This window comes from Lissotriton vulgaris, chromosome 7 (genome assembly GCF_964263255.1).
Source record: "Lissotriton vulgaris chromosome 7, aLisVul1.2, whole genome shotgun sequence".
In the NCBI taxonomy this organism is placed as follows: Eukaryota; Metazoa; Chordata; class Amphibia; order Caudata; family Salamandridae; genus Lissotriton; species Lissotriton vulgaris.
This window is the reverse complement of record NC_141695.1, coordinates 1,381,035,769-1,381,050,923: the sequence shown is the minus strand read 5'-3', so window position 1 is coordinate 1,381,050,923 and position 15,155 is coordinate 1,381,035,769.

Sequence of the window (15,155 nt, the reverse complement as noted above, 5' to 3'; positions counted from 1 at the left end):
GCGGCTTGGACGCAGTTGGGGGCGCGACCGGGGTTAAGGGCTAGGAGGGTGGCGGCATCGTAGGTAATGCGAGAGGGCTGGGCAGCGCGAGGGGCAGGGGGTCTGGCGCTGGGCGCGGTCCAGGCGCGGACGGGCGTAGACGGGCTTACCTTTGGCGCACCTTCGGCGCGGGTTGGGCGCAGTCGCTGCGCGTGAACGCTGCGCGCGGGAACTACTGTCATATATGGATGGTGGAGAGGGGGAGGGGCGAGGGCGGCTCAGCTGGGAGGCGGGGCGGGCTCACGAGGACGCAGACCAACAACAACACAATAAACAAAATGGCAGCGTGGGGGAGGGCAGAGCACAGCGCTGGGGGTAAACGCGCACTTAAGGCTCAAGTGATAGCAGCGGAGGCAGGGCTAAGCAGCGCTCAGCGCAATATAGTCAAACAAGCACACTTGACAGATTTTAAACACAAGTGAGGCGAAGCAGCGGTCAATGCGCAACAGTGCAAGTGAAGGAATACTATGCAATATGATTCAATTAGGTCGGGAGCGAGGCGAAGCAGCGCCTATTACAGAGTCAAAACGAAGCTGGAAAGCAGCACAGATGCAGCACAACGATACCAGGTCTCCAGGGAGGGTGGGGAGCGACCTCACAGCAAGCAGCGCTGAGGGGATCACAGCGCTTCCAGGTATGGGAGCGCTGTAAATACCAAGTGGGAGGGCGGCTCAGCTGGGAGGCGGGGCGGGCTCACGAGGACGCAGACCAACAACAACACAATAAACAAAATGGCAGCGTGGGGGAGGGCAGAGCACAGCGCTGGGGGTAAACGCGCACTTAAGGCTCAAGTGATAGCAGCGGAGGCAGGGCTAAGCAGCGCTCAGCGCAATATAGTCAAACAAGCACACTTGACAGATTTTAAACACAAGTGAGGCGAAGCAGCGGTCAATGCGCAACAGTGCAAGTGAAGGAATACTATGCAATATGATTCAATTAGGTCGGGAGCGAGGCGAAGCAGCGCCTATTACAGAGTCAAAACGAAGCTGGAAAGCAGCACAGATGCAGCACAACGATACCAGGTCTCCAGGGAGGCTGGGGAGCGACCTCACAGCAAGCAGCGCTGAGGGGATCACAGCGCTTCCAGGTATGGGAGCGCTGTAAATACCAAGTGGGAGGGCGGCTCAGCTGGGAGGCGGGGAGGGCTCACGAGGACGCAGACCAACAACAACACAATAAACAAAATGGCAGCGTGGGGGAGGGCAGAGCACAGCGCTGGGGGTAAACGCGCACTTAAGGCTCAAGTGATAGCAGCGGAGGCACGGCTAAGCAGCACTCAGCGCAATATAGTCAAACAAGCACACTTGACAGATTTTAAACACAAGTGAGGCGAAGCAGCGGTCAATGCGCAACAGTGCAAGTGAAGGAATACTATGCAATATGATTCAATTAGGTCGGGAGCGAGGCGAAGCAGCGCCTATTACAGAGTCAAAACGAAGCTGGAAAGCAGCACAGATGCAGCACAACGATACCAGGTCTCCAGGGAGGCTGGGGAGCGACCTCACAGCAAGCAGCGCTGAATTCCATGTTTGGCTTATTTGGTTTACTGTCAGTCCCTAGTCTAGTGCACCAGGAGTGCCGGGGCTTGTAAATACAAATGCAGCTTGTGGGCTTGCAGCCCGTGTTGTGCCACCCACAAGAGCGGCCTCGTAAAAGAATGTCTACGGGTCGGTCATTGCCAGACCCACGTGCAGTCCGGTACTGTCACGCTGACTACGCAAGTACACCTACTTGCCAGTCCCTAAACCTTCCCTTAACTTCATGTTAGTCACCCCTATGGTAGGCCCACGGGCAGGGTGCATTGTAAGTATAAGGTAGGACAAACCTGACCAAGTTGGCATGTCCTAATAGTGAATTACAGCCATATTCGTTTTTCACTATTGCGAGGTAACCTGCTCTCCATTAGTTAGAATGGGCTGCCCGGATTATTAATGCTATAATCCTAGCGGGCTCGGGGAGCATGGTGCAATGTCGAGTTTGGTATCCCTGAACTCGGGGTTTAATTACGCATCCGTTGGTGTGGATGGTTTTTGGACTCTGGGTTTGAAAATAGCACTTTTAGAAAGTGGCTATTTTCTTGTCTAACCATTTCTGGTTTCTGCTGGTTTTGCGTGTGTGTGACAGGAGCTGGGTGGCTCCAGAGGTCTGGATGAGTCAGTGTGGGATGAGTGGGACATTTGCGTTGAGAGTAGGGGGAGAGTAGTTGCTGATAGCCTGCCCTGCCTGATACAATGCTGGCTCCACCTCCTGCCAAGCGGCTGATGGCTCTTTGCCTGCCATGGGCGATCCTAGTCCCACCTCCTACCAGGAGGCTGATAGCTCTGCTCCTGCCAGTGACAATGCTGGCTCCACCTCCTGCTGGGCGTCTGAGGACCCAGCCCTGCTCAGTGAATAGGCCAGGTGCTTCTGCCTGGCTCCACCCACAACAGACCCAGGATGTCTCCCCGAGACGAACGGATCCCTCGACCCCTCACAGTCCGGCTTCAGAGCCAAACACAGCACCGAGACCGCCCTCATCGCCGCCACCGATGACATCCGAGCCCTGATGGACAATGGAGAAACAGCGGCCCTCATCCTCCTAGACCTCTCCGCGGCATTCGACACGGTCTGCCACCGCACCCTAATACGGCGCCTCAGCAACATCGGAATTCAGGACAAGGCGCTGGAATGGATCATCTCCTTCCTCGACGGAAGAACACAGCGAGTCCGCCTACCACCGTACAAATCAGAGGCCTCCGAAGTCATCTGCGGCGTCCCCCAAGGATCATCACTGAGCCCCACCCTCTTCAACGTCTACATGAGCCCCCTCGCGGCCATCGTACGCAAACACCACCTCAGCATCATCTCCTACGCCGACGACACCCAGCTGATCCTCTCCCTGACCAACAACCCCGCCGCCGCCAGAGCCAACCTGCACGAAGGGATGAAAGAGGTAGCCGAGTGGATGACGACCAGCCGCCTGAAACTGAACTCGGACAAGACGGAGGTCCTCATCCTGGGCTCTTCACCCTCCGCCTGGGACGACTCCTGGTGGCCTCCCGCCCTGGGCACCGCACCCAAACCGACAGACCATGCACGAAACCTGGGCTTCGTCCTGGACTCCTCCCTCTCCATGACCAGGCAAGTCAACAGCGTCTCCTCGGCGTGCTTCAACATCCTACGCATGCTACGGAAGATCTTCTGGTGGATCCCCACAGAGACCAGGAAGACCGTCACCCAGGCCCTCGTCACCAGCCGACTGGACTACGGCAACGCCCTCTACGCCGGGACCACCGCCAAGCTCCAGAAGAGACTCCAGCGGATCCAAAACGCCTCGGCCAGACTCGTCCTCGACATCCCACGATCCAACCACATCTCCGGTCATCTGAGAGACCTTCACTGGCTCCCCATCAACAAGAGAATCACCTTCCGCCTCCTCACCCACGCACACAAAGCCCTACACGACCAAGGCCCGAGCTACCTCAACAGCCGAGTCAACTTCTACGCTCCCAAACGCCACCTCCGATCAGCCAACCACGCCCTCGCCGCCGTCCCCCGCATCCGAAGAGCGACTACAGGAGGAAGGTCCTTCTCCTACCTGGCCGCCAAGACCTGGAACTCCCTCCCGTCCGACCTGCGCCTGACCCAAGACCACCTCTCCTTCAGGAAGAAGCTGAAGACCTGGCTGTTCGAGCAGTAGCGGCACCCCCCCTCCCCAGCGCCTTGAGACCCTACGGGTATGTAGCGCGCTTTATAAGTGTCACTGATTGATTGATTGATTGCATGGACAAAGGGATCAAAGCCGAAAAGGGGTATAAGAGAAGGACCCCTGAACTAAGAAATCAGATCACTTCTGACAAGGAACCCTGAAACCAAGAACAAGAAGCCTGCTGATCCAAGGACTTGCCTACCCCTTCTGCCAGTGTGCTGTTTGCTGGGGGGAATCCTGCAGTGCTTCTTTATTTTTGCCAAGGAACCAGGAGAGAGGAACTGTGTGTGTACTCTCACGCTTGCTAAGAAAATCTCCAAGGACTGGAAGAGTGCCAGTCTCCTGCTGAAGTCACAGGGCTAAAGGACTTCATCTGCTTAAAGTGCTATTTGCTGGAACCTGTGAATCCAGCACCTCTGAAAGAACCAGCAATCTCGACGCCGACGGACGTCGCCGAATCCAGCTCGACATAGTGAGTAACGGCTCCAGTGTCCCGCTTCCTCGACGTCGGCCGCCGGGCCAAATCGACGCCAGCAGCAACGCCAGTGAGTAGTGAGTTCGGCTCCAGCTCCAAGGGACCTCGTGTCTGCACCGCTGCTGATCGCATCGCCCTCGTGCCCTCTCGACGCCGTGAGCGCTGTTCACACTTGCAACAGAATCATCGACGACTGCTGAGGCCTGATCGACACCGAAGACGCGACGCCGGATTGCTCGACGCCGCTGATCATCGTGTGCTTCATTTTCCAAGGTACTGTGTTGTTGGGGGTCCGTGTGACTCCGGGCTCGACGTAGCGCTCCTCACGGTCGACGCCGAACCTTTGGATTAACTTTGCCTCGACGTCGTGTAACTCCCGTGTGGGTTACATTGTTGCCAAGAACTGTGTTTCCAGGAAGAAGAGTTGCTTTGATACGAAAAGACTTTGTGCTAAAGAAGAAACTACATTTGAACTATTATTTTCCCTTCCAAGAGTATTTATTAAGATTGTGTATATTTTTGTCGTTATTTGGTCTTGTGCTAAGCCTTATATAAAGATCCTTATTTTTATAATACTACTGTGTCGTGTCCATTTGTAGTGTATTCACTTTATTACTGTATGTGGTCATAAATGCTTAACACACAGCCTCTGAGATAAGCCTGTCTGCTCTGCCAAGCTACCAAGGGGGTGAGCAGGGGTTATCAAAGGGTGTGATCCCCTTGCCCTGACTAGAAAAGGTGTGTCCCTATTTGTCAGAAGTGCATACCTCTGCCAACTAGAGACAACCGGTTCTAACATTGGTGGCAGCGGTGGGATTTGAATCTTGCATTTATGACCCATGTGCAGTGATTAGTGTGCGCTACATAGTGAAAGCAGACCATAGCGCAGCCACAATCTATTTTGGTAGGATTCTATTTTTGTTCTCCGCTTTTCTGAAGCTTGATTTTTTGAACACTGCCAGTTTTGACCATGAGTGACACCGGAGTCACTACCCCTGTTGTTGTTGTGGAGAAGTTTGATAGAGCGAAGATAAACGTCTACAAAGTGGAGGAGCTGAAATCCTTTTGTAAGCAGTTGAAAGTGCCTACCAAGGGCTGCAAAAACAAAACGGAATATCGCAAAGCTTTGGAGGCCTGGTTGGAGTCCAGAGATCCCTCTGACCCGGTGGTGGTACCGCCAGGGGAAGGGGATGAGGAGGCGCCAGTGAATGGGCCTGTGTCCTCTCCCGGGAGCAGTGTTTCCTCCAAAGGTCTTTCCCCTGAAGAAAGAGAAGAAAGGGGGAAGGAGCGTGCATACAACATGGAAATGGCAAGGCTGAAGATAAATGGGCAGTTGGAGTTAGAAAATGCAAGAGGTAGAAGAGAAGCTGATTTGGAGACCAAAAGGTTGGAGTTTGAAAGAGAAAAGTTAGCTTTGGAGCGTGATACCAAGTTGAGGGAATTGGAGATCCAAGCTAAGAAGTTAGAGTTGAATCCCTCTAGTGGCAGCATCCCATCTGGGCCTGCAGAAAGTAGGTTTTATTTCCCCAAAGATGTGATAAAAGATTATCATAGGAACGAAGATATTGGTCAGTGGTTTAAAGCGTATGAGTTAGCATTGTTGGCCCACCGGGTCCCTGAGAAGGATTGGGGAGCGGGGTTGTGGGGTCGCTTTGTGAATGAGGGAAGAGATACCCTGTTAGACATGCCTGTGGAGGATAGGATGTCGTATGCTCATATGAAAGATGCTTTAATGTTGCGGTATCGATTTACAAAAGGGGGTGGTGATGAACAGAGTGTCTGAATTGAGCAGACCACTCTTACCCAGTCCAAAGATCAGGGCTTGATCCATCACCGTTATTTATCTCACTGCCCCATCCCAGCTCAGAACCTGGCTATATGCAAATCAGTCTGTCCCTGGCCCAGTGCATCATGGGAACAGGGCAGACTAAACTACCAAGCCAATTCTTTACCAGAAAGGAGACAAGCTACCGGGGACCGGTTTCTGGCATTTCAGCCGTCTTCGGCCCGGCTTGCTTGAATCCTGATGGAGCAGTGAGAAAGGGACTCATGTCTGAGTATACCCTGCCACACCTATAGTGGCCAAAATCGATTTACAAAAGGGGGTGGTGATGAACAGAGTGTCTGAATTGAGCAGACCACTCTTACCCAGTCCAAAGATCAGGGCTTGATCCATCACCGTTATTTATCTCACTGCCCCATCCCAGCTCAGAACCTGGCTATATGCAAATCAGTCTGTCCCTGGCCCAGTGCATCATGGGAACAGGGCAGACTAAACTACCAAGCCAATTCTTTACCAGAAAGGAGACAAGCTACCGGGGACCAGTTTCTGGCATTTCAGCCGTCTTCGGCCCGGCTTGCTTGAATCCTGATGGAGCAGTGAGAAAGGGACTCATGTCTGAGTAAACCCTGCCACACCTATAGTGGCCAAAATCGATTTACAAAAGGGGGTGGTGATGAACAGAGTGTCTGAATTGAGCAGACCACTCTTACCCAGTCCAAAGATCAGGGCTTGATCCATCACCGTTATTTATCTCACTGCCCCATCCCAGCTCAGAACCTGGCTATATGCAAATCAGTCTGTCCCTGGCCCAGTGCATCATGGGAACAGGGCAGACTAAACTACCAAGCCAATTCTTTACCAGAAAGGAGACAAGCTACCGGGGACCGGTTTCTGGCATTTCAGCCGTCTTCGGCCCGGCTTGCTTGAATCCTGATGGAGCAGTGAGAAAGGGACTCATGTCTGAGTATACCCTGCCACACCTATAGTGGCCAAAATCGATTTACAAAAGGGGGTGGTGATGAACAGAGTGTCTGAATTGAGCAGACCACTCTTACCCAGTCCAAAGATCAGGGCTTGATCCATCACCGTTATTTATCTCACTGCCCCATCCCAGCTCAGAACCTGGCTATATGCAAATCAGTCTGTCCCTGGCCCAGTGCATCATGGGAACAGGGCAGACTAAACTACCAAGCCAATTCTTTACCAGAAAGGAGACAAGCTACCGGGGACCGGTTTCTGGCATTTCAGCCGTCTTCGGCCCGGCTTGCTTGAATCCTGATGGAGCAGTGAGAAAGGGACTCATGTCTGAGTATACCCTGCCACACCTATAGTGGCCAAAATCGATTTACAAAAGGGGGTGGTGATGAACAGAGTGTCTGAATTGAGCAGACCACTCTTACCCAGTCCAAAGATCAGGGCTTGATCCATCACCGTTATTTATCTCACTGCCCCATCCCAGCTCAGAACCTGGCTATATGCAAATCAGTCTGTCCCTGGCCCAGTGCATCATGGGAACAGGGCAGACTAAACTACCAAGCCAATTCTTTACCAGAAAGGAGACAAGCTACCGGGGACCGGTTTCTGGCATTTCAGCCGTCTTCGGCCCGGCTTGCTTGAATCCTGATGGAGCAGTGAGAAAGGGACTCATGTCTGAGTATACCCTGCCACACCTATAGTGGCCAAAATCGATTTACAAAAGGGGGTGGTGATGAACAGAGTGTCTGAATTGAGCAGACCACTCTTACCCAGTCCAAAGATCAGGGCTTGATCCATCACCGTTATTTATCTCACTGCCCCATCCCAGCTCAGAACCTGGCTATATGCAAATCAGTCTGTCCCTGGCCCAGTGCATCATGGGAACAGGGCAGACTAAACTACCAAGCCAATTCTTTACCAGAAAGGAGACAAGCTACCGGGGACCGGTTTCTGGCATTTCAGCCGTCTTCGGCCCGGCTTGCTTGAATCCTGATGGAGCAGTGAGAAAGGGACTCATGTCTGAGTATACCCTGCCACACCTATAGTGGCCAAAATCGATTTACAAAAGGGGGTGGTGATGAACAGAGTGTCTGAATTGAGCAGACCACTCTTACCCAGTCCAAAGATCAGGGCTTGATCCATCACCGTTATTTATCTCACTGCCCCATCCCAGCTCAGAACCTGGCTATATGCAAATCAGTCTGTCCCTGGCCCAGTGCATCATGGGAACAGGGCAGACTAAACTACCAAGCCAATTCTTTACCAGAAAGGAGACAAGCTACCGGGGACCGGTTTCTGGCATTTCAGCCGTCTTCAGCCCGGCTTGCTTGAATCCTGATGGAGCAGTGAGAAAGGGACTCATGTCTGAGTATACCCTGCCACACCTATAGTGGCCAAAATCGATTTACAAAAGGGGGTGGTGATGAACAGAGTGTCTGAATTGAGCAGACCACTCTTACCCAGTCCAAAGATCAGGGCTTGATCCATCACCGTTATTTATCTCACTGCCCCATCCCAGCTCAGAACCTGGCTATATGCAAATCAGTCTGTCCCTGGCCCAGTGCATCATGGGAACAGGGCAGACTAAACTACCAAGCCAATTCTTTACCAGAAAGGAGACAAGCTACCGGGGACCGGTTTCTGGCATTTCAGCCGTCTTCGGCCCGGCTTGCTTGAATCCTGATGGAGCAGTGAGAAAGGGACTCATGTCTGAGTATACCCTGCCACACCTATAGTGGCCAAAATCGATTTACAAAAGGGGGTGGTGATGAACAGAGTGTCTGAATTGAGCAGACCACTCTTACCCAGTCCAAAGATCAGGGCTTGATCCATCACCGTTATTTATCTCACTGCCCCATCCCAGCTCAGAACCTGGCTATATGCAAATCAGTCTGTCCCTGGCCCAGTGCATCATGGGAACAGGGCAGACTAAACTACCAAGCCAATTCTTTACCAGAAAGGAGACAAGCTACCGGGGACCGGTTTCTGGCATTTCAGCCGTCTTCGGCCCGGCTTGCTTGAATCCTGATGGAGCAGTGAGAAAGGGACTCATGTCTGAGTATACCCTGCCACACCTATAGTGGCCAAAATCGATTTACAAAAGGGGGTGGTGATGAACAGAGTGTCTGAATTGAGCAGACCACTCTTACCCAGTCCAAAGATCAGGGCTTGATCCATCACCGTTATTTATCTCACTGCCCCATCCCAGCTCAGAACCTGGCTATATGCAAATCAGTCTGTCCCTGGCCCAGTGCATCATGGGAACAGGGCAGACTAAACTACCAAGCCAATTCTTTACCAGAAAGGAGACAAGCTACCGGGGACCGGTTTCTGGCATTTCAGCCGTCTTCGGCCCGGCTTGCTTGAATCCTGATGGAGCAGTGAGAAAGGGACTCATGTCTGAGTATACCCTGCCACACCTATAGTGGCCAAAATCGATTTACAAAAGGGGGTGGTGATGAACAGAGTGTCTGAATTGAGCAGACCACTCTTACCCAGTCCAAAGATCAGGGCTTGATCCATCACCGTTATTTATCTCACTGCCCCATCCCAGCTCAGAACCTGGCTATATGCAAATCAGTCTGTCCCTGGCCCAGTGCATCATGGGAACAGGGCAGACTAAACTACCAAGCCAATTCTTTACCAGAAAGGAGACAAGCTACCGGGGACCGGTTTCTGGCATTTCAGCCGTCTTCGGCCCGGCTTGCTTGAATCCTGATGGAGCAGTGAGAAAGGGACTCATGTCTGAGTATACCCTGCCACACCTATAGTGGCCAAAATCGATTTACAAAAGGGGGTGGTGATGAACAGAGTGTCTGAATTGAGCAGACCACTCTTACCCAGTCCAAAGATCAGGGCTTGATCCATCACCGTTATTTATCTCACTGCCCCATCCCAGCTCAGAACCTGGCTATATGCAAATCAGTCTGTCCCTGGCCCAGTGCATCATGGGAACAGGGCAGACTAAACTACCAAGCCAATTCTTTACCAGAAAGGAGACAAGCTACCGGGGACCGGTTTCTGGCATTTCAGCCGTCTTCGGCCCGGCTTGCTTGAATCCTGATGGAGCAGTGAGAAAGGGACTCATGTCTGAGTATACCCTGCCACACCTATAGTGGCCAAAATCGATTTACAAAAGGGGGTGGTGATGAACAGAGTGTCTGAATTGAGCAGACCACTCTTACCCAGTCCAAAGATCAGGGCTTGATCCATCACCGTTATTTATCTCACTGCCCCATCCCAGCTCAGAACCTGGCTATATGCAAATCAGTCTGTCCCTGGCCCAGTGCATCATGGGAACAGGGCAGACTAAACTACCAAGCCAATTCTTTACCAGAAAGGAGACAAGCTACCGGGGACCGGTTTCTGGCATTTCAGCCGTCTTCGGCCCGGCTTGCTTGAATCCTGATGGAGCAGTGAGAAAGGGACTCATGTCTGAGTATACCCTGCCACACCTATAGTGGCCAAAATCGATTTACAAAAGGGGGTGGTGATGAACAGAGTGTCTGAATTGAGCAGACCACTCTTACCCAGTCCAAAGATCAGGGCTTGATCCATCACCGTTATTTATCTCACTGCCCCATCCCAGCTCAGAACCTGGCTATATGCAAATCAGTCTGTCCCTGGCCCAGTGCATCATGGGAACAGGGCAGACTAAACTACCAAGCCAATTCTTTACCAGAAAGGAGACAAGCTACCGGGGACCGGTTTCTGGCATTTCAGCCGTCTTCGGCCCGGCTTGCTTGAATCCTGATGGAGCAGTGAGAAAGGGACTCATGTCTGAGTAAACCCTGCCACACCTATAGTGGCCAAAATCGATTTACAAAAGGGGGTGGTGATGAACAGAGTGTCTGAATTGAGCAGACCACTCTTACCCAGTCCAAAGATCAGGGCTTGATCCATCACCGTTATTTATCTCACTGCCCCATCCCAGCTCAGAACCTGGCTATATGCAAATCAGTCTGTCCCTGGCCCAGTGCATCATGGGAACAGGGCAGACTAAACTACCAAGCCAATTCTTTACCAGAAAGGAGACAAGCTACCGGGGACCGGTTTCTGGCATTTCAGCCGTCTTCGGCCCGGCTTGCTTGAATCCTGATGGAGCAGTGAGAAAGGGACTCATGTCTGAGTATACCCTGCCACACCTATAGTGGCCAAAATCGATTTACAAAAGGGGGTGGTGATGAACAGAGTGTCTGAATTGAGCAGACCACTCTTACCCAGTCCAAAGATCAGGGCTTGATCCATCACCGTTATTTATCTCACTGCCCCATCCCAGCTCAGAACCTGGCTATATGCAAATCAGTCTGTCCCTGGCCCAGTGCATCATGGGAACAGGGCAGACTAAACTACCAAGCCAATTCTTTACCAGAAAGGAGACAAGCTACCGGGGACCGGTTTCTGGCATTTCAGCCGTCTTCGGCCCGGCTTGCTTGAATCCTGATGGAGCAGTGAGAAAGGGACTCATGTCTGAGTATACCCTGCCACACCTATAGTGGCCAAAATCGATTTACAAAAGGGGGTGGTGATGAACAGAGTGTCTGAATTGAGCAGACCACTCTTACCCAGTCCAAAGATCAGGGCTTGATCCATCACCGTTATTTATCTCACTGCCCCATCCCAGCTCAGAACCTGGCTATATGCAAATCAGTCTGTCCCTGGCCCAGTGCATCATGGGAACAGGGCAGACTAAACTACCAAGCCAATTCTTTACCAGAAAGGAGACAAGCTACCGGGGACCGGTTTCTGGCTTTTCAGCCGTCTTCGGCCCGGCTTGCTTGAATCCTGATGGAGCAGTGAGAAAGGGACTCATGTCTGAGTAATGTTAATGTTGCGGTATGGCCTAACCCCTGAGAAGTACAGACAAGCTTTTAGAGAATGTAAGAAATTGCCTGGTACGACGTGGGTTGAATATGTGTCTTATTTTTGCAGAGCCATGGATGGTTGGGTAAAGGGCAGCAAAGTGGAAAGTTATGAAGCTCTTTATGATTTGTTTGCTTGGGAGCATTTGTCTAATAACTGTCTTCCAGAGCTGCGCCAGCACCTTATTGATAGCAAGATATCTAACCCTAGAAAACTTGCTGAGGAGGCGGACCGCTGGGTCAGTACCAGGGTCCACAAGGGTCCAGTGGGAGACTCAGCCAAAGGTGGGCAGGGTCCCCAGCAGAAGAGTGGGGGGGACAAGGGTAAACAGAAGTAGTCCCAGAAAGGGCCCCAAAGTAATCCCCAAGGGAACCAAGGGAAGGGTTCCCAGCCTCCCCCTGAGAAGAAGCCAGGGGCCCGACGGGTAAACCTGTTCATAGGGGCCCCCTAACCTGCTACGTTTGTGGGCAGGTGGGACACCGGTATTATGACCCCCAGTGTCCCATGAAGAATTCGAATGCACCGCCGCGTGCACCCCCCCCCCGTCAGTTGGCGAGTGTAGCCCTGGGAGGGGAGGAGATGGTTGTCCCTGGTGGGAGGGGTCCCGCAGAAATGTCCCTGGTCTCGCTAGGAGACATGCAAATGGTCCCTCCACCCCCTCTACATTAGTAAATATAGGCAGTGGGTGACCATTAATGGCCATAGAGTGGAAGCTCTCAGAGACACCGGAGCGAGTGTGACAGCTGTCAAGTGTCACTTAGTGTCCAGAGAGCAGGTGGTTCCCCACGCATTCTACCCCGTGATAGCTGCTGACAACTCCCAGAAAGAGTGCGAGGTAGCTCAAGTTTCCTTTGAATGGGGGGGAGTTTCAGGTACTCTTCAAGTTGCTGTGAGGCCCGCCATGCCTGTCGATTGTCTCCTGGGCAATGATTTGGAAGACTCCCTTTGGGCTAAGGTGGAGAGGGAGACACATTTGAGAATGTTGGGTGTGCCAGAGTGGGTGTGTGCAACCACTCGATCGATGACAGCGAGTAAGTGTGTTGATGGGGTCCCGGAGCCTGAAAGTACGGCCCAGGACCCAGCTGTGAAGAGAAGAGGCAGGAGGCGCGGGAAACCGGCCCCGTAGTTCCCGTGGTCCAGGAGGAGGTAGACCCTGAGGGGGATGCCCTGGAGCCCACAGGGGAACAAATTGCCGAACTGGGAGACCTGCCCGAGCTGACCCATTGGCAGCAGGATGGTGGTCCCTCCAGGGAGGAATTCTGTGCCGAACAGAAAGTGTGCCCTTCTCTTGTGGGTATGAGGCAGCAGGCCTCAGCCCAATCCTCAGGTGATCAGTCAGGGTCACATTTTGTGTACTGGGAGAACGACCTCCTGTATAGCGAGCCTAAGGCTGCTGAGCCTGGGTCAGCCCGTGTGCTGGTGGTACCCCAGCGCTTCAGAGCCTTCCTACTGGGTTTGGCTCATGATGTTCCGTTAGCTGGACATCTGGGGCAGGACAAGACCTATGACAGGCTTGTCACCCATTTTTATTGGCCTCAGATGCGCAGGGATGTAGACATCCATTGTAAGACTTGTCACACTTGCCAGGCAAGTGGGAAAAGTGGAAGGAAGCAGAAGGCTCCCCTCCAACCTTTTCTAGTGGTCAGTACCCCCTTTGACCGGGTGGGTATTGACATTGTTGGGCCCCTGGACCCCAAGACAGCCCTGGGCAACAGGTTCATCCTGGTCTTGGTGGACCATGCCACACGGTACCCGGAAGCCATCCCTCTCCGAACAGTGACGGCCCCCGTGGTGGGACGGGCACTGATGGGTGTTTTCTCCCGGATGGGGTTCCCCAGAGAGGTGGTGTCAGACCGGGGCACCAACTTCATTTCTAACTCTATGAAGTCTCTGTGGAAGGAGTGTGGGGTAACCTACAAGTTCACCACTCCTTACCACCCTCAAGGAAATGGGCTGGTTGAGAGATTCAACCGGACCCTTAAAGGCATGATCATGGGTCTTGAAGAACCAATGAGGCGGAAATGGGACGTCCTCTTGCCATGCCTGCTGTTTGCTTACCGTGAGGTGCCTCAGAAGTCCCTAGGGTTCAGCCCCTTTGAGCTTTTGTACGGTCACCCGGTAAGAGGGCCTTTGAGTCTGGTCAAAGAAGGCTGGGAGCAATCTCCCAGGAAACCTCCCCAGGATGTATACAGTTACATGCTGGCCTTTAGGAACCAGACTCGGCGCTTCAGAGATCTTGCTCAGGCAAATCTGGAGGCCAGCCAGGAGGAGATGAAGCGTTGATATGACCGGAATGCCACTCTGGTAGAGCTTCAGCCTGGTCAGGAAGTTTGGGTCATGTCCCCTGTGGAACCTTGTGCGCTCAAGGACAGGTGGACTGGACCGTTTAAGGTTGTGGAGAAGAAGAGTGATGTCACCTACCTGGTGGACTTGAAATCTCCCAGGAACCCCTTGCGGGTCCTGCATGCCAACCGTTTGAAGCCCCACTTAGAAAGGTCCAAAGTGGGCATGCTCCTAGCTACAGATGCTGGAATGGAGGAGGAGAGTGAGCCTCTTCCTGACCTCCTGTGTGCTAAAGAGCAAGACGGGTCAGTGGATGGTGTTGTCCTCTCTGACACACTGACCCTTGAGCAGAAACAGGATTGTCGCCAACTGTTGGGACAATTCCCGGATCTGTTTTCCTTGGTTCCGGGTGTCACTCATTGGTGTGTCCATGACTTTGACACCGGAGACAGTCCTCCTGTGAAGCACAAGGCTTACAGGGTGACTGACAAGGTCCGAGCATACATTAAGGAGGAGGTCTCCAAAATGTTTGCGTTAGGGGTGGTTGAGTCCTCTAGCAGTCCTTGGGCCAGCCCAGTGGTCTTGGTCCCGAAGGCTGCAGCGCCTGGTGCTTCACCGGAACTTCGGTTCTGTGTGGATTACCGAGGACTCAATTCAGTCACGAAGACTGACGCGCACCCCATCCCCAGAGCTGATGAGCTCATAGATCGGTTGGGGGCTGCCCGGTACCTTAGTACGTTTGATCTAACGTCTGGGTACTGGCAGATCGCCTTGACTGATGGGGCAAAGGAGAGGTCCGCATTCTCCACACCAGATGGGCTATACCAGTTCCGGGTGATGCCCTTTGGGATGAAGAATGCCCCTGCCACCTTCCAGAGGTTGGTCAACCAGGTCTTGGCTGGACTGGAGGATTTCAGTGCCGCCTACCTGGACGACATCGCAGTGTTCAGCGCCAGCTGGGAGGAACACTTGCGCCACCTCCAGGAAGTGTTGTTGGCCCTGCGCAGAGCAGGCCTCACAATCAAAGCCAGTAAGTGCCAGATTGGGCA